The sequence below is a fragment of the Triturus cristatus genome, chromosome 1_2 (assembly GCF_964204655.1).
Source record: "Triturus cristatus chromosome 1_2, aTriCri1.1, whole genome shotgun sequence".
Classification (NCBI taxonomy): domain Eukaryota; kingdom Metazoa; phylum Chordata; class Amphibia; order Caudata; family Salamandridae; genus Triturus; species Triturus cristatus.
The window spans coordinates 463,009,898-463,029,906 of NC_140580.1; positions in this window are offsets into that span (position 1 = coordinate 463,009,898).

Below are 20,009 nucleotides of genomic sequence, written 5' to 3' on the forward strand. Positions count from 1 at the left end.
TGTTAAGAGTTACGCATACATTATGCTAAAAAGAAGAAGAGAATTCTGGGTAGTTCTCATGTTTAATTAGAAAGCGGATCCTGTACAGAGCACCCTCAAAACCAGTAACCACCATCTCCGTGGCGCTAAATTAAAGTTAAAAGGGGGCCGCACAGACCCCCCCGGGCCTTGGAGACCACCACCTATCTTTACTAAATTAACATTATAGATGGGAAGTGGGTCCTCCTCCCGAGCCATAAACGGCCCTGGGAACTACCACCTCACCGGGGCCAGCCTATCTACTTATAAAAAGGGGGGCCATGCAGTCCACCCCCTGGAGATAATAATGGCCCTCAAGGCCACCACCCCCAAAGGCCAGCTGCATCTGTGTCCCAGGCTGCCCACCCCGGGACATAGCTCTTTGCTATGGCTTGGCAGGATCTTTTACGCTCCCTCCAAGCCACAGCAAACAATCAGCTTCCAGCAAGTGAGAGCATTGAAAAGGCTCTTGCTAGCTGGAATCTGAGCATTCCTCTGTTTCTCTGCCAACTGTCAAGTGAGGAAGGAAACAGACAAGTTGCTTTCAGACACAGGGAGCTGCATTTTTAGCAGAACCATGGGTGTGAAAGCAATACCAGCTCCCGTAGGAGGTAGGGAGCTGGCAGGGCCAGTGGGGGCCTTCAGGCTCCCCTTGCGGTCCTAATGCAAACTAGGTGCCCTGGGGGCATCCAATGCTAATGGCCAGGCACCACGCAATGTGGTCCCTAGGGCCAAAAAACTACCCAGGGAGAGGGACCGTGCATCCCCCTCATATGTAATTACCGGCCGGGGGGAATGGGGTCCTTGAGGCCAAAATCAGTCCAGGGACGGGTCCATGCAGCCCCTCCTCTATTAGTCATAAATATACCAAAAAGGCTGGACCCCCGGATATGGGGTTCCTGGGCTGAAATGGGCCCAGGGAGAGGAGCTACGTGGTCCACCTTCTGCATTGCAATTCGGCTCCCTGCTTCTTAATATTTTTTTTTAAATGCCAGCCCCACGGGAAGTCGCAGGAGGCCCTGCCCTCTTTCTCAACCACTCTGCAAAGTGGCTTCCTGGCGCACAACTTGTTTGAGAATGAAGTCCCCTTGGCTGGTGAGGGTCCTTGGGAACCAACAACCCCTCCTGTTATCTCCAGTATATACCACACAGCAGGATTGCTGAGAGGTGAGCCAAGGCCTGCCCCATTTCTCCACCACTATGCAAACACGCTTCTTGGTGCATTACTGTTTGGGGGTTGAAGTCCCTTTAGATGCTGAGGGTCCATGGGGGGGCCAACAAACCATCCTGTTACCTCCTATAAGACTCACATATATTTATATACATATATATATATATATATATATATATATATATATATATATATATATATATATATATATATATATATATATATATATAACATACACTTACCTTCATACTTACATTTTGTGTGGTAATGCCATGCGTTGTAAAGGCAGGTCATGGTAAAAAACTGCATGGATGGCAAACGCATGAGTTGTTAAGCTTTTGTTGTCATGCCATTTTTGGTTCAGACAGCATTGTAAGTGCTTTATCCCGTGCTTGACCCTGGGTAGCTTGGCTTAGAAAGCAGTCAGGCTCAACTTAGAGACAATGTTAAAGTATTTACCCAGCACACAAACAGTAATAAAGTGTAAACACAACACTAGAAAAATCCCACACCAATTCAGAAACATGAAGTAATTTAATACATTATGTGGCACCAAAATGACAAAAATCTAATTAGTAGGACTAGAGTTAAGAATTTTTTACGTTTTTAGTAAAAACTAGCACCTAAAAGATTTAAGATATCTAGTCATGCGAGACAGGGTCAAATTCGAAAAATATGGATGACCGAGGTTGAGCGCTGTGCAGATACACAAAGCAGATTGTCCCGGTCAGTGCTTACCTACGGACTTGGATTAAATTCTGTGAAAAAGTGTCTGAGAAGGCAAAGTTCAGTGGGGCAAGGCTAAAGAAGGTGTCTGAGGAGGTAGAGGGATGGAGCCGAAGACAGTTCCACAAGGCAGGATACCCCTTTGGCAAAAGACCACTGACGAGGATTTGCTGCTGTGGAGAAGAACATAACAGGAGAAGCCATGAAGTCAATTCAATTAGTGATTCATTTTGGGCAGAAAGGTGAGTAGGATGTTCCCGAACTCCTCCTGGGTCTCAGTTTTGGATTTTGGCAATCTGAGCACCTTTAATATCACTTTCAAGGGTCAAGGACTGGAGGGGCACCACTTGGTGGGTTAGGACTCGCTCAGGCTAGGTCCAGGTGTGGGTTCCAGATGGAAGAAGCTTTTCATGTCCATGTGGTTCTGAACAGGAGGTCAGAATACTAGCCCTTGTGAGTCACTGGAGGTCCTGGGAGTGACGAAGATCCAGTCCTTGTACCCAGGATGAGAGCAGCAGAACTGCAGTGCAACAGGGCAGCAATCCAGCAGGGCACTAGTTCTTCAGAACAGCAGTGCAGCAGGTTGGCATTCCTCCCAGCAGCACAGTAGTCCTTCGTCCTGGCTGAGTATCCACAGATCCAGAAGTGTACTGAAGACTTTGTGTCTGAAGTCTAATTTGTATACCCTTGTGCTCTCCTTCTGAAAGGTGGGAGACGCTTTTAGACAGTTGCTTTGAAGTGCATGGAATTTCCTGACTCCCCTGCCCTAGCTCCAAGCTGGCTGCAGTTACAATGAAGAGGTGTTAAGTCCTCTGGGTGATGGCAGAGCACTCCCTATTCAGTTGCAAGTGGAGATGTGCTCAGCTATATCCCGATCCTGCCAGCAGATGACCCATCCAGGCATTTATAATCCCTCTACTGAGTGGAGGAATTCACAAAGTCTAACTGTCAGTTACACCTAGTCAAGTGACTCAAGACAGGCTAGAGACACAAAAAGGCTAAGGGCAGCAAAATGTCAACTCTCTAAATGAGCATTTCTGAAATTCTAATAAAAATGTGTACTTTACCATTAGATAGGGTTTCTCATTACAGTTCCAAAGCCACCGAACACAACATTGCTGTCTGCTCCCAATTGAAAATTGCAGCTTATTAAATTTAATAATGAATCTCCAATGTTATCTCATGGGAGAGGTAGTCCTCACAGTAGTGAACATCAAATTAAGTGGATATTCACTACTAGGACATGTAAAAATTAAAATGATATGTTCAACCTTTTATTTATACAGCACTCTGCCCCATGGGCTACCCTGGGCCTAACTTAGGGGTGACTTATTTGTAATAAAAGGGGAGCTTCAGGCTGGGAAGTGGGGTTTTAATGCATGGCATTTTGAAAGTGCATTCTAGCTGCAGCGGCATGCATGGAACATGCATTAAAGTGCTACTTCAGAGGGTAGAACAATACGTGTTGCAGGCCCACTAGTAGTATTTGATTTACAGGTCCAGGGTATATGGTATACCACTTTACAAGGGACTTATAAGTTCATTTTGTATGCTAATTGGGTATTAGCTAATTTAAAAAAAATTACGGGATAGAGAGTGCAAGCACTTTATCACTGGTCAGCAGTGATAAATTGCACACAGTTCTAAGGCCAACAAAAAAAGTTCAGCAAAATGGAGGAGGGAAAAAGACAAAAGATTTGGGGGTAAACCTGCAGAGAGGACCAGATCCAACAGTTCTTCATTTTCCTTTGCCCATGCAGGTTTCACCATCTTGTAACATAACAATAGATGTGCTTCTCAGAGACGGCAGCAAGCATTTCCATTTTCATTATGTTATACAATGGGGCCACTGTCTATGCTACATCTCTAATGTGATCGAAGAATAGGCTCTCCCAATAATGGCACACTGATCCACCTACTGGCCGATGTGGTGTCCCAGGTGCTGGAGACACAGAAAGAAACCTTTGTGCCCGTTCATCTATGAAGAACCAAGGGGATACTACTTTGTTGAAACAGACCTTCAAGAACAATTCCACGTATTTTCATTCTACTTTCTCAGGTAGGACCACAGATTTTATGCTTTTTCTTCTTGAACATCCCTCCACATCCTCAGTTCGATGCTCCAAAATGCTCGATGCTGACAACCCATTACATCAGTTACATGTGCTTGTATGTCTTCAATGCTTGGGTGCTGCCTTCGAAATATCATCTTGTTTGAACTTACCCCTCTGCTAATTTGTTTTGATCTGTTATGAGCAATCTAAAGACCAGTGGCTATGTATCAATTTTGCGATCCAGCACCTTCCTCATTAATAATGTTCAAAATTCTGGCCAGGTTATTGAGAATGAGTTGACCTATTCTTGTAACCAGTGATGATGACAGGGTTTTGGAGGTTTGTTACTGCATGGCAGGTGATGGTGTTTGGGGTGCTGGGTAATGGATATGTGCCCAGGTCTTTCAGTTTGCTCATGTCATTCAGACTTTGCTGGGAGCACAAAGCTGAACCCCAACTCCCGTCCCTTGATGTAACAGAAGTTTGAATAGTTCAATTTTTAGTCCATACAGGAAAGGGCTCTGTTACAATGTGACTTGCATCCCCCATGTTTAAGTAATAACACTTCACTTATTAGAAAACATACAACCATCTATATTGCTTAATTCACATTGCAGGATCTGCTCCAATACCACCAGTATCACTAATACTAAGTCACAGAGGAACAATTTGCCATTGTTTCCTTCTGTCCATTGCTTTTTCACACACTCCTCATTGCCTCACTGTGTGCTGCTTCATCTTGTCATGCACTCATCTATCATTGGGCCTCTGCAGCCAAATACAGTCCACTCCCACAGTCTAAGCAAAGAAGGTGTGAGAGGGTAGAAGAGGTGGTTGAACACCAGCTGCACGGGGCATCCACTGAGTACACTGAAGTCACTGCCATGTCCTCCGATACCTCCTCTAGTGCCCATTTGAGAGAAGTAGCACACTATCTCATAGAGTGCAGATGTCTTTTGTATTAAGGGTCACCACACTCTGGATTTATTCCCCTCTCAACTGAGCAGCCTCTGTCATCCTAGTAACAGGCACCATTTTGGGACCAGCACCAAAGGGTAATAGGGCCAAACACTTTCCAAGTGGTCCAAGGTCTCCACACCTCAGCCCACTGGAATTTACCGCGCTTGACTTGATAACCTGGGGGTGTTATAATCAATTATTTAGTAAGACGTTTTCATGTAGCAGGGGTGCTGGTACAGGGAGCCAGGTTGAATCGCATACTACTCTATCGGTTGCCATCCACATACCCCAGGTGGAATCTTGGTTTCACTGGTAGAAACCCTTAACTAGTCACAGTGGCAGTCACCTTGTTCTATTTAGGATGGCCAGTGGCATATCCCCATCAAATGTAAACACATTTATGTAAACATTCCAAAAGTAAAAACATAACACAGCATGAGGTTTGGGGATAACAAATAAAATAAAAGTATGGTTATGTTTCATAGGCAATGTCTTTGGAATATGAAGTTAGACATGGAAATAATTGCATTCTTGCAAGAACTACTTACAAGGATGCCACCACTTCATGAAAATGAGAATAGAAATTGAAAAAGGTAAAGTGCAAGCTCTTCTCACACCAGCCATGAAAAAAAACAACTTTTTAAAAACAGATTTATATGTTAAACTAACAGGCTGCAACAATTTGGTTCATGCTGTAGGTTTTCATCCAGATGCAATCAAAGATATCCTTACATTCAGCCCATTACTAAGAGTGAAGCACATCATTTCAGACAATGGGATATATGAGATGAGTGAACAAGAAATATTACAGAAATTCAGTCTTCGCAGATATGCTGAAAAACTATTCTGAAAGCCAGCATGAGATTATAAAATATCAAAAGAGAAATTTCATTCCACATAAGTGTCTATTCAGTCATTACAGAATACAATTGAATATTGCTTCCCGGCAATCATCTGAAATAGGCTAGCTAGAATTGGTAAGAAGTGTTGGAATATTTTGGGAAATTATGCTAACTCAAGATAATGTTAAAAAATCATTAAGAGTTCATACATGAAAATAGAAATTGAAAGACTGAATTTTCAGAGCATGCATTGAAATTTGAAAAAATCAAAACAGGTTGGTTCCTAAAAAGGTTATCACCTATCCGTTATCAAATGTCATCAATTTTTAAAATGTCACCAAAGCATCTCTCATGCCTCATCAGCACACAGGGAGGAATAGTTTATTAAGATATGATGCAACATGTGACAGCAAAAGCATAATTGACTTCATGATCTGTCTATGTGGCAAACTTTGAAGAGGATAAACATTAAGGAAGGTCAAAACGTACTAATGCACCATCATTATGAAGGCACTGTGGTCAAGGGCCTCCTGACAAATAAATACCTGAAATTCAAAATTACTCCTTGTTTTGAGCCATTCCTGAATGCCGACGGACTAACACGGATACAAGGGCAATATGCCAAGACGAAACCTGAGGATTCTAACACATACCTAACCAAGGAACCATCCAACCGAGAAGTTTACTCACCACTCCCTGAGGAAGCCCCAGGCCGGACGGCCATGTAAAAGGGGTGAAACACGTGTTGGCTGTCATTTTTCTTTTTCTCTGTGACTCAAAGCTGTACAAACGAGTCACAAACATGAAAAAATCAACAATTAAGGGGCGGATTCCGATCCTGTATGTTTTTTTCCCAGTACGACTCGGATCCGTATTTTTTTCCGTACGAATCGTACAAGTCATGTCTGACCCATGAAGTACGATCCGTACGGGAAAAAGTACAAACGGATCGGCCCGATCCATATGAATCGTAGCTCGGAAATTAGTACGAGACGGACCCGTACACTTCTCCGTACAAATCGTAAAAATGAAGTCCGACCGTACTAGTACGATCCGGACCGGCGTTACAATTTACGATTCGTACGGAAAACGTCCCGTACACGGGGAATGACTTTGCCCGCTATGAAGCGAAGTTTGTATGCACCGTCCCCCAGTGTGAATGTATGGTGCGTACCCCCAGCGCATAGGTACGCACCGTACCCCCAGCGTGTAGGTATGCACCGTACCCCCAGCGCGTAGGTACGCACCGTACCCCCAGTGCGAATGTACGGTGCATACCCCCAGCGCGTAGGTACGCACCGTACCCCCAGCACGTAGGTACGCACCGTACCCCCATGTGCGAATGTATGGTGCGTACCCCCAGCGCGTAGGTTTGCACTGTACCCCCAGCGCATAGGTACGCACCGTACCCCCAGTGCGAATGTACGGTGTGTACCCCCAGCGCGGATTTTGCGGGTACACGATGTTGTGGGTACGCACCATACATACGCGATGGCGGTCTACACACCCGCACCGTACAGAAGCAATGGGGTGTATGCACTGTACATAGCAATGTCCGTGTACGCACCTCACATCCACTATGCATGGGGGTGTGTGGCTGTTCGACTCGTACCCCTGTACCGTACTGAACCACGGACACTGTAAAACAGCACAAGGAGGGCCTATTCGACTCGCACAACATCACAAAACACGTCTACACTCCACAAAGAATGGAAAGGACTGACCTGGACACATCCAAACAGGCAAACAGAGGGCAACCTCACAACCACCCCTTATAACACACCCACCAAAAATTCAAACTGAGCCCCACCCACAAATGGACCAATAAAAAGGGACCACACACACAAACCATGAGCCTTTGCAACAGACTCACCACTGCTACAGAGCACACACAAACCACTGCACCCATCCACCTTAACATATACACCTTCACACACACCCCTTCACAAATACCCCCTCTCCACATTCACACACACACCGTCACATTCAGACCCACACACCTACAACCATCCACACCCTCACCCCACACCATGCCCACCGACAAGAATCCAAAGTTCACAAGGGAGGAGCTGGAGATCCTTGTCAATGAAGTCATCAGAGTCGAGCCATAGCTGTTTGGAACATTGGTCAGACAGAACAGCATAGCTGAAAAATCACGCCTGTGGCAGAGGATCGTCGATAGGGTGAATGCTGTTGCACCCATCAGAAGGACCAGGAATGAATGCCAAGCCAGGTGTTAGAATCTGCGGAGGGCGGTCAAGAGAAAAATGAATGAAGAGCACGCCCAGACCAACATCACTGGAGGTGGTGCGCCCCGCAGACCAGTACATTACCATCCCTGGGAGGAGAAGGTGATGGCCATGCTTCCGCCGGTGGGAGTACATGGATTCCAAGGACCTCCAGAGCCTGGTGAGTACACAAACAACTTACGTAACATGGGGATAATGGCATCCAAATCCCAACTACACCAAATGCACGCAACTACCCCCAAGCCCTCCCCCGCCAGAACCACAGTCACAAACAACGCGAATGCCAGTAACATGTGTATGCCCCATTGAGAAAGCAAGGCCATGCTATGTCCCATGCTACACGAAGCACCAACCCAAGAATGGATGTCCGGTATGCTGGGAGGGTGGGTGCACCAAAACGCATGTTTGAATTCCAAATCAGACACAATTGCCCTCATCCTATATGGCCCAGCTACATACCCATGCACCATGCGCAATGCCCAGGGATTGGGAAAGTACTGACAAGATAGCTCACACTTGGCCCTTGTGTAGGCAGCACAAGGCCCTCCTGTGACCAGTGCAAACACAAACACCAACACAACAAGGTCAGATATCTAGGACAGGAACTCACACTCACTGTCATGGCAGCATGCTCCATGGGGGTACAGCTACATCACCTGGGAGCCCCAGTGCCAAATCACACTACACCCACCAGCAGGCCCTGTCACACACACCCCTTACACAAGCAGACACCACCAGGACAGACAATGGATTTACCCACTGCCACAATGGACATGTAACACAACAAGACCAATACAATGCCGAAGAAGCACCCAAGCCACAAATGGACATGTCAAAGACTCAGGAGAACATATCAATCTGTCCCCCGCAACATACCCATACACAAGTGAACATTGAGGAGAATGCTAGGCACATACAACTACCTGGAGGAACAGTGCCAACTTGAATGTGTATGAAACATGCATGTTGCATGAAACAGCATTAACATTGTCTGTCTCTCATACACAGGGCAACATGATGAACATCCCCCCAACAATGGGGGTGAAGAATCACAGTCACAGGCTCGCGAGGAACCGGATCCCACCAGCAGTGATGCCTCTCAACACTCTGCGGATGACCCCAACCGACCTGGACCCTCTGGTGTCCAAGCCCCTGCAGAACCTGGTTCAGGAACATCTGTGCCAACCACCACCCCCATTCCTGCCACATCACAGTAGACACCCAGGAGCCCTGCCCGCAGTGAACAGAGCCAGTCTGACCAGGAGGGACAAGGTGCGGTGGGCACCCAGGAGGAGGCAGACAACACCGCCACTGCCATCCCTCAGGAGTCCCGTCAACCCGATGTGCCCACAATGGCAGGCCAGGCTCGTGTGGGCAGGGGTGGCGGAGTGGAAGCAGGCGGAGGCGAGAACCTGACCAGCCAGCTGAAGGGACCGGTATGTCACACATCCGCAACATCATGGAGGCATACTGGCGTGACACCAGGGAGATCAGCCAGGTAGTGGTGACCCTCACAGAGATCAAAAACCAGCAGGCCGAGCAACACACCAGTCAACAACAACACCAAGGACGGATGGAGGCAAGACTGGCTGAGCTCCTGATGGTGCAAAGGGACATAAGCCATTCACTCCGACAGATCGCTGACAACATGGGCAACCCTCCCTGTGACACCAGGCGCAGACCAGCACCAGCCACAGGGAGGGAGGAGGAGGAGGATTCGTCTGACGGAGCGTCCCAAACATCGTCAAGGCCTGCATCTGAGGGTCCCCGGAGGAAGGTTGGTCGTCCACGGAAAAGACCGGGAGAGGCAGCGGGCCATCCACATCTCCCAGGTCACCTGGCCTTCATGTGCGACAGCATCACCTCATTGATTGACATCATCTGCCACATGGACTTGCTGGTCACAGTCTGACCAATGATGCCAAACACTGTGGGCTGGACTCTGATGACTTCAAATGGCAAGGATCCCATCTCCCCCTGTGAACTTTGGATTCTATGGTCCCTGCATTTCCCCATTTTCTGTGCACAAATCACGCCCCAGAGCTAGAAATTCAAAAATTAATATTTGAAATTTCATGTTGCAGTCATTTAGCATGAGTCCACAACATACGTGTGGGGATATGTCAAAGTATGCCATAGTGTGGAACTAACTCCAGCCATCCATATACTTGGATCTGAGTCCGGTCGAGGACACGCATGGCTCACAATGTATCACAAAATACAGACATGGAGTCCAACACTCACCCGTGATGGCCTCAAGCTGCTGAGGGGGGGCTTGCTATATTGCTCTGACAGACCAATTTGGAAGAGTTACATGAAGGTGTAGAGGTCATGGGTCATGTTGATGTGCCCGGGGAGGGAGTACCAGGTCTGTTTTGCGAGGTGGGTGAACTATCTCCTGCATGCAGATTTTATGTGGATGTGATGAATGGTGGCCAGGGCAAGGTGGGCTGCATGGAGTAGGGCCAACGGGGTTTTGGATGACACACGTCCAAGGTCGGTTTGGGTCTGGGGTTGTGGACTGCCTCCTGAGTGTGGTTGATGAGTCTGAAGGTGATCATGCAGCACACAGTGAGCCATTGTACCTCTCTCAGGTGGACGGTGATGTGGCTGGGGTGGGGGATGTTGCAGATGAGGTGTGCGGATGCACCCTAGGTGGATAAGTTCTCCTGCATGTTTGCTGTTGTCCTCTGTAGAGGCCGGTGCTGTATTTGAGTCGGCTGGTGTCCTGGACCAGGGGGACGGTCTGTCTTGCCTTGGAGTCGATCTATCTGAGGGTCTGCAGGAGCATGTGGAGGGTGTTGCAGCATGAGGTACAGATGTTGGTGAGTTGCATGTTAATTGTGAGCGATGGGTCCATGATGAACACCAGCTTGCCTGCGTGGCCACTGGGTGCTGGTGTGGTGCACAGACCAGTGGGATGCAAGGAGTTGACCCAGCCGTAAGGGGACAATCCCCAGATGATGACCTCTGTCCTGTCCAAGTCCTGCCTCAGATGGCTGATGTTCAGCCATTCATCAACGGATCTCATGCCTTCTTGAAGTTTGGATCTGGCAATGGCTGTCTCTTTGGTGAGTTTGAGGAGCAGCTGGGTGTCAATGGCATACCAGATGATGATGAGGTTGTGTGTGCGTGTGATGGTGGAGAGGGGGGTCATGGAGACATTGAAGATCGTCACGCTGAAAGAAGAGCCCTGTGGCATGGGCCAGATGACCCCAGTGTACTACATATTGCACGGTGGAGGCAGACTCCCTGGGCCTTGCTGGTGAGCTACTTCCTGATTGAATCCTGGGCCCTCCTCTGGATACCAGTGTTGGAGAGATGTGTGAGCTGACAGTGTGGTAGCACATGGTGTAGAATGCCGTTGAGAGGTCAAGGGTGGTGGCCTCACCATTGTTGAGCAGGGCAAAGTAGTTGTTGGTGGTGGCAATGATGACGGTTGCAGTGGTGTGATTACTGTGTAAAACGGTCTGGTGCCGGTTGGCTGGAGCTGGTTGCATGTAGGAAATTGGTCAGTTGCTTGTTGAGTGTCTTCCTGGTTACATTTGCTGGGTAGGGAAGTAGGGTGATGTAAAAGGAGATCCTGCGGTACTGCCGTCCGTTTTTTACGAAGGGCCTGGGGCTCTGCATGCCTCCTGCAGCCATGGAATGTGGCTAACTCAAAGAAGACATTCATGACGCGCTGGACGTGGGCTTCAAGGATGGTGAATTATGTGGTTGAGATGTTGTGTGGGAAGGGGCCTGATGGAGAGCCAGAGTGGATGGTGCACATGATCCCGGTTGTGTACTTGCTGCTGACGGGAGTCCATGACCTGAGGGGGGGTTTGTCCAGCGGATAATGGTGCTGTCTGCCTCTGTGTGCCAAGGCTGTTGTGTATGGCCATGAGCTTGCAGTGGTACAAAGTTGCAAGGGATGGGATCTGCCTTGCAAGGGTGCGGTGTCTTGGACAGAGATCTGCGGTCAGTTCACTCACAATGCTGATGAGCTCCTTGATGTTGTGTGTTTGGGTGTCTTGGCACTATCTGAAGTATTTCCACTTGTCCTTGCTGATGATATGGTGATGGCTGTGTGTAGTGTTTTCCAGGCCTGTAAGGAAAATTATGTCTCTTTGTGTTGCAAGGTTTGCACAGGAGTCCGGCTAGGTCTGAAGGAGTCCAGTAGGTCTGCCTTGTCCCAGGTGCCTTAACTGTTGTTGTGCTTCACAGGAAAGTCCGTTAATGTGGCAAGATTGTTGGATCAGTTGCTGATCCAGTGTGTGAGTTTGCAGGGTGTGGAGGTGGTGTTGTTTTGAGTGTCCCACACAGCTTGTCTGTGGCGACTTACATCAAGCATCTTTGGGGGATCGGTAGCGGGGTGTGTGGCACTGTGTTGCTTGTTAGAGATGTGGATTCAAATGTTGATGGACCAATGATGGATAGTGGTGTGTGTCCCCTCCAGCAAGAAGTTACTGGCCCCCAGCCACATGTAGCCTGTGGAGGTGAGGGCCTGCGTGCAGATGTACGTGTTGATGGCTTAGCGGAATTGTGGATGTAGGCCTGCAGATCTGTAGATGAGTGTTACTCCGAGGGTTGCTAGGGAGTTGCTGCGAACCCGGACTTGTGACTCTGAGGGTGTACTTGTGAATAATTAGCAATTCAGCCCCCGGGATTGGTGGTGCGTCCCTGCGGGTGATCTTGGATCCGTCTGAGATGGCAATGAAAACGTCATGTGCTGAGGATGCTTTTGTCCAGGTTACTGTCATGAAGGTGATGTGTGGGGCTGTAGTGTTGAGGAGGTAACAGAGTCCAATGGCGTGCTGGTAGATGGAGCGGGTGTGGAGTAGGAGGCACATAACCTGGTTGTACTGACAGGGTCTGGTAGGCTGGGCAGAGCTGTGTAGGCAGTTGGAGTAGCACACTCAGCATGCAAAGGTGTCATGTGTGTGCTTAGGGGTAGCCTGATGGCAGGAAGATGATTGTCACGAGGGCATTGCTTGGAGAATGGCTTTAGCATGAGCCTGTTGTGTGACGTGGGCCATGCAAAGACTAGAGGGTCATGCAACGTGCATGTTGCAGGCGCAGACGGTCCTGCCTTTGGCACGGCACTGGGGCTACAGTGGCACAGAAAAGCTGCTGGCTGCATTTTAAATGGGTGGAGGGTGAAGGGCTGAGCAATTTTGAGGTGTGGGGATTGCAGAATCAGGGCACTCGGAGTGGCGGGGCTGCAGGTGAGGCAGCAGCAGGCGGAAGGGGTTAGAAATCATGCAAAAATCAACACACAAAGACAAGGAGGTCTGCAAGGCACAGTGCAACAGGTGTATGTCAAGGAAGGAGTGTCAGCTCACTCATGGGTCACTCCTAGAAAGTGTATGATCAATCACCATAAATTACAGCCACTGTATCAGGCAACAAAATGCGGAGATGCGCAAAGGAGACACACCATCAGCAGGCATTCATGTCCCGTTGTGGGCAGCAACCTGCACAAATACATACACAACCAGGTACTTCATGCACAATAGAGATCATTAGCCATGAAGCACTGCATGCATGTTGCCAAAGTACACATACACTCATATGCTCAATCTTTGTCAATTATGCCATAGATGACGCATGCAAACTGGTAAGAGATCTGCAGTGACCGAGATGAGGCACTTTGGATTGTGCTGAACACCTGTATTCCACATACACAAACAAAGGGATATGCCTCCATATTAACCCCTTCGGTGTCACACCCTTTCCCCCTCCTGTGCCGGGCGTTTCCCACGCGGGTGGGTTTCATGACTAGATAGTCTCGTCATGGGCACAGCGCGACCGTGCTCCATGACGAGACTATCTCGTCATGGGCACAGAAGAGGTTAACAGACTCACAGGTCAGTTGACAGAACATGTGGGACATACGCTGGACCCCCCCTTCACAAGACGGATGATGTCAATCCCAATGAACTGGCACACAAGGTAAGGGGATGAGCAAAACACATCCTGCTGCACACGGAGAGGCTGCAATTCCCCATAGAGCATGTTGTTGTGATGTCCCCCACTATGTCCACCCGTAGCATCTGCAATGTTTCAGAGCCAAGGTTCACACACATTGATGCCTTCATCAGACGCCATATTCCACTACAGATGACTGTCAAGAAGGCTGACTATCATGTCATGGGAGTGATGCTAGATGTTATATGCTCCATGGTGAGAAGACATGTATGCATGGTACCACAACATGCACAGAAGCAGTCACCACACATTCCCAACCTGTACCACCACCAAAAAGCCTTCCTGCAATACTTACCCAAACTGACATTTCCACATGTCCGTGAATGGAACGCTGATTCAGCACACGTTGCAATCCTCACGAAGAATAGCAGGAGGACAACGATGACACGACCAGACAACAGGTGCAAAATACCTGGGAATGACAGACACACGAGAAGTCACCTAAAAAAATTCTCAACGCACACATGGAAGTGTACAAAACATGAACAATGTTGGACAGATGTAAATTGCCAATCAAGTCTCTCCGCAAAACTGTGTTGCATGACATCATCACTCGAGTGACACATCAGAACACACATCCAAGTCACTTTGCATTCAGTCAGCTGGACACACACATTGCAACACATGACAATCAATGCTACAAGATTGCACACTTATAGCCAGTTACTCACCATTATGAGAAGAAGTTGTGTATGACTCCGGATATCATCCCCCTCCTCCTCCTCATCACTAGCCTCGTGACCAAGCCCTTGATCCTCCACGGGTGGAAGCTCCTGCTCATCTGGCTCCAGGATGAGTGGCACTGACTTCTCAACTGCCATGTTGTGCAACATGCAGCATACAATGAAGATTTTGCAGACCTTCTCCGGGGCATAAGGGAGGGACCCGCCTGTCTTGTCTGGGCACCGGAATCGGCTCTTCAGGAGTCCAAACGTCCTCTCAATCACTCGCCTGGTCTGCCCGTGTGCATCGTTGTACCGGTGATCTGCAGCTGCTCTTGGGTTGCGGAGAGGTGTCATCAGCCATGGCATGTTGAGATAGCCAGAGTCCCCTACATGGAAACATCATGTAAATAAGTGGGTCACGAGATGCCGTAAGAGACAAAGATACCGCAACACATAGGACAAAAAGACTATACCAACCAACAAGACATGCTCGTTCGTTGTGCAGCCGCAGCATCATTTGTGGCACCCTGCTAAGCCTCATGATGTAGGCATTGTGTGCTGATCCTGGAAAACGTGCACAGACATGGGAAATCAGCATGTTAGCAAGACACACCACAAGGGCATTTATCGAGTGGTAATGTTTTCTATTGCGATAGGCTACCTCCTGTGCCTGTGGTGTTACAAAAGCCACATGTGTACCATCAATGGACCCAATTACATGGGGCATAGAAATTAGGGGTGGGCGGAATTTGCGTAATCGCGCTACGCAAATCTCCGCGAAACGGTAAAAAATCTCCGCGAACACGCAGAAATTCCGCGAACACGCGGAATTGCTTGTTCGCGATACTTTTTTCCTGTTCGCGATCGCTGTTTGCGTGCTCGGGGTGAAATATCTCGCGAACACGCATATTGAGAACGCGAACAAGCAAAAAATTTCGCGAAGTTGCGGAACGCAGATTTTTGGGCAATTTCGCGTTCTCCACGGAACGCGAAATTACCCAAATTTCGCAAATTACGCGAACGGAACGGAATTTACCGCCCAGGCCTAATAGAAATATCCCTTGACATCCCTCAACCCCTCTGGTGTCGGAAATTTGATGAATTCATCAAGGTGCTCAAACATGGCTGCTAAAACATCACGCAGGACACAGCTGAACATAGTCTGGGACATCCCACCCACAGCAGCTATGGTCAATTGAAACGTACCTGTGGCAAAAAAATGTAAGGCTGCCATCACCTTCATCTTGGGGGTCAGCGCAGTAGGATACCTGTGTTGCGGTTGGAGGTGTGGTGCCAGCTTGTTTGTCAGGTCCTCAATCGACTGTTGAGTGAATTTGTAACGGCGGATGCAGGCACGTTCCCTCATGACTGCCAAGTCTGGCATTAGTCTTGGGACAGGTGGTGCCCTGCAAAACATAGTTTTGAAGAATGAAGATTGAGAGTCGGCAAACATCAATGTCAATGAACATAGCACATGCTACACTGCGAATACACATCAGGTAACTATGGAGTCGGGTGTGTGCAATACATCCAGGACACAGATGCCAGCTTGCTGGCACTCCTACAAAAAGCCTGATACACCTGTTGATTGTCAAGTCTACATGACATGCCCTGAAATTATTTGGGGGCCAGTCTGAGTGAAGAGCCACAGATATGACCGGAGTGACACACAACCACATAGCTGCATTTGAAGGATGTCATCTCATCCAGACAGCTGACTGCAAGGCACACGCACAGGTCACATGGAATGTCAAATGTACATATCAAACACAGTGCGATGAAGGGGTACACGTGACAACACAAAGACACAGCCATTGAGACAACAAACTCATGTATGACTGAAAATATATCATGTCCCATGCACACAGACCCTACAGCCTTGGGAATCCACATGTGGCATGGTGTGCGTAGGTGTGTTACATGCCCATCTCCACACAGACCCCTGTTGGATGCACCAACAGCAGATGCCGTTAACAGGACACTGACATGAAGCTCATGGGAACACATGACACACACCTGACATAGTCCCAAAGGGGCACGCTGATCGTGACAGGTCAGTTGATAAAGTGTCCCTGTCCCTGGCATCAGGAGACAGGTGCGGGTGTTGATGACTGTGCCACCCACTGCTGCTATGCATGACACAGTTGGACTACAGACACACATGTGGCAAGTGTCAAGGTGATGTGTGCCACATCGTGCCCCATCACACATGACATGTGTCCACAGGTCAGAACACATCAATTGTGCAACTAGATGAGAAGACCTGTGCAATATCACTAGCTAACACACCGAGGGCCTGCACATGAAAGTTTGCAATGACAAGTACTTGATGGACATCCATGTGTGACTCGTAGCCCTCCATTCCTGGCATGTGTATGGCTGTATTACCATTGTAAGCGTGTGAAATGCATACCCATACGTGTACGCACTGGTAGTACACGTACGTGTACTACTGGTGTGTACACGTACGTGTACAACTAGTGCGTACATGTACTTGTACACGTACATGTAGGCACTGGTAGTACACGTACGTGTACTACCAGTGCCTACACATACGTACTGGTAGTACACGTACTTGTACACATACGTGTAGGCACTGGTAGTACACGTACATGTACTACCAGTGCCTACACGTACGTGTACAAGTACGTGTACGCACTAGTTGTACACGTACGTGTAGGCACTGGTAGTACACGTACGTGTACACCTAGTGCCTACACGTACTTGTCCAAGTACGTGTAGGCACTGGTAGTACACGTACATGTAATACCAGTGCCTACACGTACATGTACAAGTACGTGTAGGCACTAGCTGTACACGTATGTGTACTACCAGTGCCTACACGTATGTGTATAAGTACGTGTACGCACTGGTAGTACACGTACGTGTACTACCAGTGCCTACACGTATGTGTACAAGTACGTGTACGCACTAGTTGTACATGTACTTGTACACACTGGTAGTACACGTACGTGTACTACCAGTGCCTACACGTACATGTACAAGTACGTGTACGCACTAGTTGTACACGTACGTGTATGCACTGGTAGTACACGTACGTGACAAACTAGTGCATACAAATACTTGTACAAGTACGTGTAGGCACTGGTAGTACACGTACGTGTACTACCAGTGCCTACACGTACGTGTACAAGTACGTGTACGCACTAGTTGTACACGTACGTGTACTACCAGTGCCTACACGTACGTGTACAAGTACGTGTATGCACTAGTTGCACACGTACATGTATGCACTGGTAGTACACGTACATATGCAACTAGTGCGTACACGTACTTGTACACGTAAATGTAGGCACTGGTAGTACACGTACGTGTACTACCAGTACGTGCACGTACGTGTACAACTAGTGCATACACGTACTTTTACACGTATGTGTAGGCACTGGTAGTACATGTACGTGTACTACCAGTGCCTACACGTATGTGTACAAGTACGTGTACGCACTAGTTGTACACGTACGTGTACGCACTGGTTGTACACGTACATGTACTACCAGTGCCTACACGTACATGTACAAGTACGTGTACGCACTAGTTGTACACGTATGTGTAGGCACTGGTAGTACACGTATGTGTACACCTAGTGCATACACGTACTTGTACAAGTACGTGTAGGCACTGGTAGTACACGTATGTGTAGGCACTGGTAGTACACGTACGTGTACACCTAGTGCATACACATACTTGTACAAGTACGTGTAGGCACTGGTAGTACATGTACGTGTACTACCAGTGCCTACACATACGTGTACAAGTATGTGTACTCACTAGTTGTACACGTACGTGTACTACCAGTGCCTACACGTACGTGTACAAATACGTGTACACACTAGTTGTAAACGTACGTGTACGCACTGGTAGTACACGTACGTGTACTACCAGTGCCTACACATACGTGTCAAACGCACTGTGCAACTGGTGCCGTAGGGGTACGTGTGAAACGCAGCTTACCTGTGTGTGGCTTTCTAAATTACATAGGGGACACATAAGGGACAAGTATTAGGCCCTAAATGCATGCTGGTTGTCATCGATACCGAGTTTTCTCTTCAAATTTTTCCATCAGGTGTCCTGGAAAAGTCAGTTGGCCACAAAATATAATGTTGCAAAGTGGTTGTTGACTTGACATGATGCTCTAAATTTGAACAATGCAAATGCTGTCACTGGTGTATGTTTAAAGGGATTGGAGTAAACGTAAGATGCGAATGATTCTGACCAATCACTATGTACTCTTCAAAATGAATGCCCCTCAGCAAGACAGATATAAGGCAGCCAGAAGCCATGATAGGTCACTTGCCTGCACAACTTTCCTGTCGACAACAACATTGCTGATGTCTCCGCTTCCCTGGACCATGTCTCGTGCTGTGGAGAGGGCCCAGCCATTCACCCTGGAGGAGAACCAGGCCTTGCTGGATGTCCTCCTCCCACAGTACACAAGCCTGTATGGGAGACCAGGGGAGAGGTGAGTGCTGATTCCACTACCTTTGCCTATGCACCTGTTGTGTGACTGTCAATATTGTGTCCAGGTGGGACTGACATGCAATGTTGTTCAGAGTGTGTCCGGGGGGGGCATGCTTATGTCTCTCATGCAGTGCATCATATAGTTCCTGTGTGCACTCCTCACTTGCATGGTGCTTAAAGTGACTTTCACTGCATAGTGCATGAGACATTCAGCCTGGCTAATCCTTGGGGGCTTTTATTCCTGTTGTCCTGAGGTGATTCAGTGGTCTCCCCGGTGTGACAGGTGACTGTACCCACAGATGTGTATGAGTTGAGTGGACCTGTGGTGAGAGTGTCCAAATGACGTGTACGACCTCATGGACATTGATGTGTGTGAATGTTCCTTGTCATGTGGGTGAGTGTCTATGTGAAGTGTTGAACCACAGCTGCATGTTGGAGGCTACTGATCTAACCATCTGATGTGACAAGTGAGCCGTGCTTTGTGTCTGACTTGCAGAGCTAGCACGACACCTGTGACTCCCCCTGGCAAATGGCACATGTGCAGAATGAGGGTTGTATCCGCTGTTGTCAATGACAGGCCAGTGATCTGTGGCTGGGTGTGTCTGTCTAATCTGCTGAGGGTGCATCAGTGGAGTGGGACATATGACTGTATGGCACGTGCTGCCCATCAGCCTGCTGTTGCATGTGCTGCACAGTGTGTGGCATGTTCATTGAGTGTTTTGCACCCCTCATGCTACCTGTAGACTTTCAATGCCATGTACTGCATTGGCGCTTGCACACAGGCCAATTTCATGTTGTGAATGAGGCTATTCATGTCAGCATCCTATGCCCTGTTCAACATTTCAAAGATGTTCTAATGTGTGTCTCTGGGACAT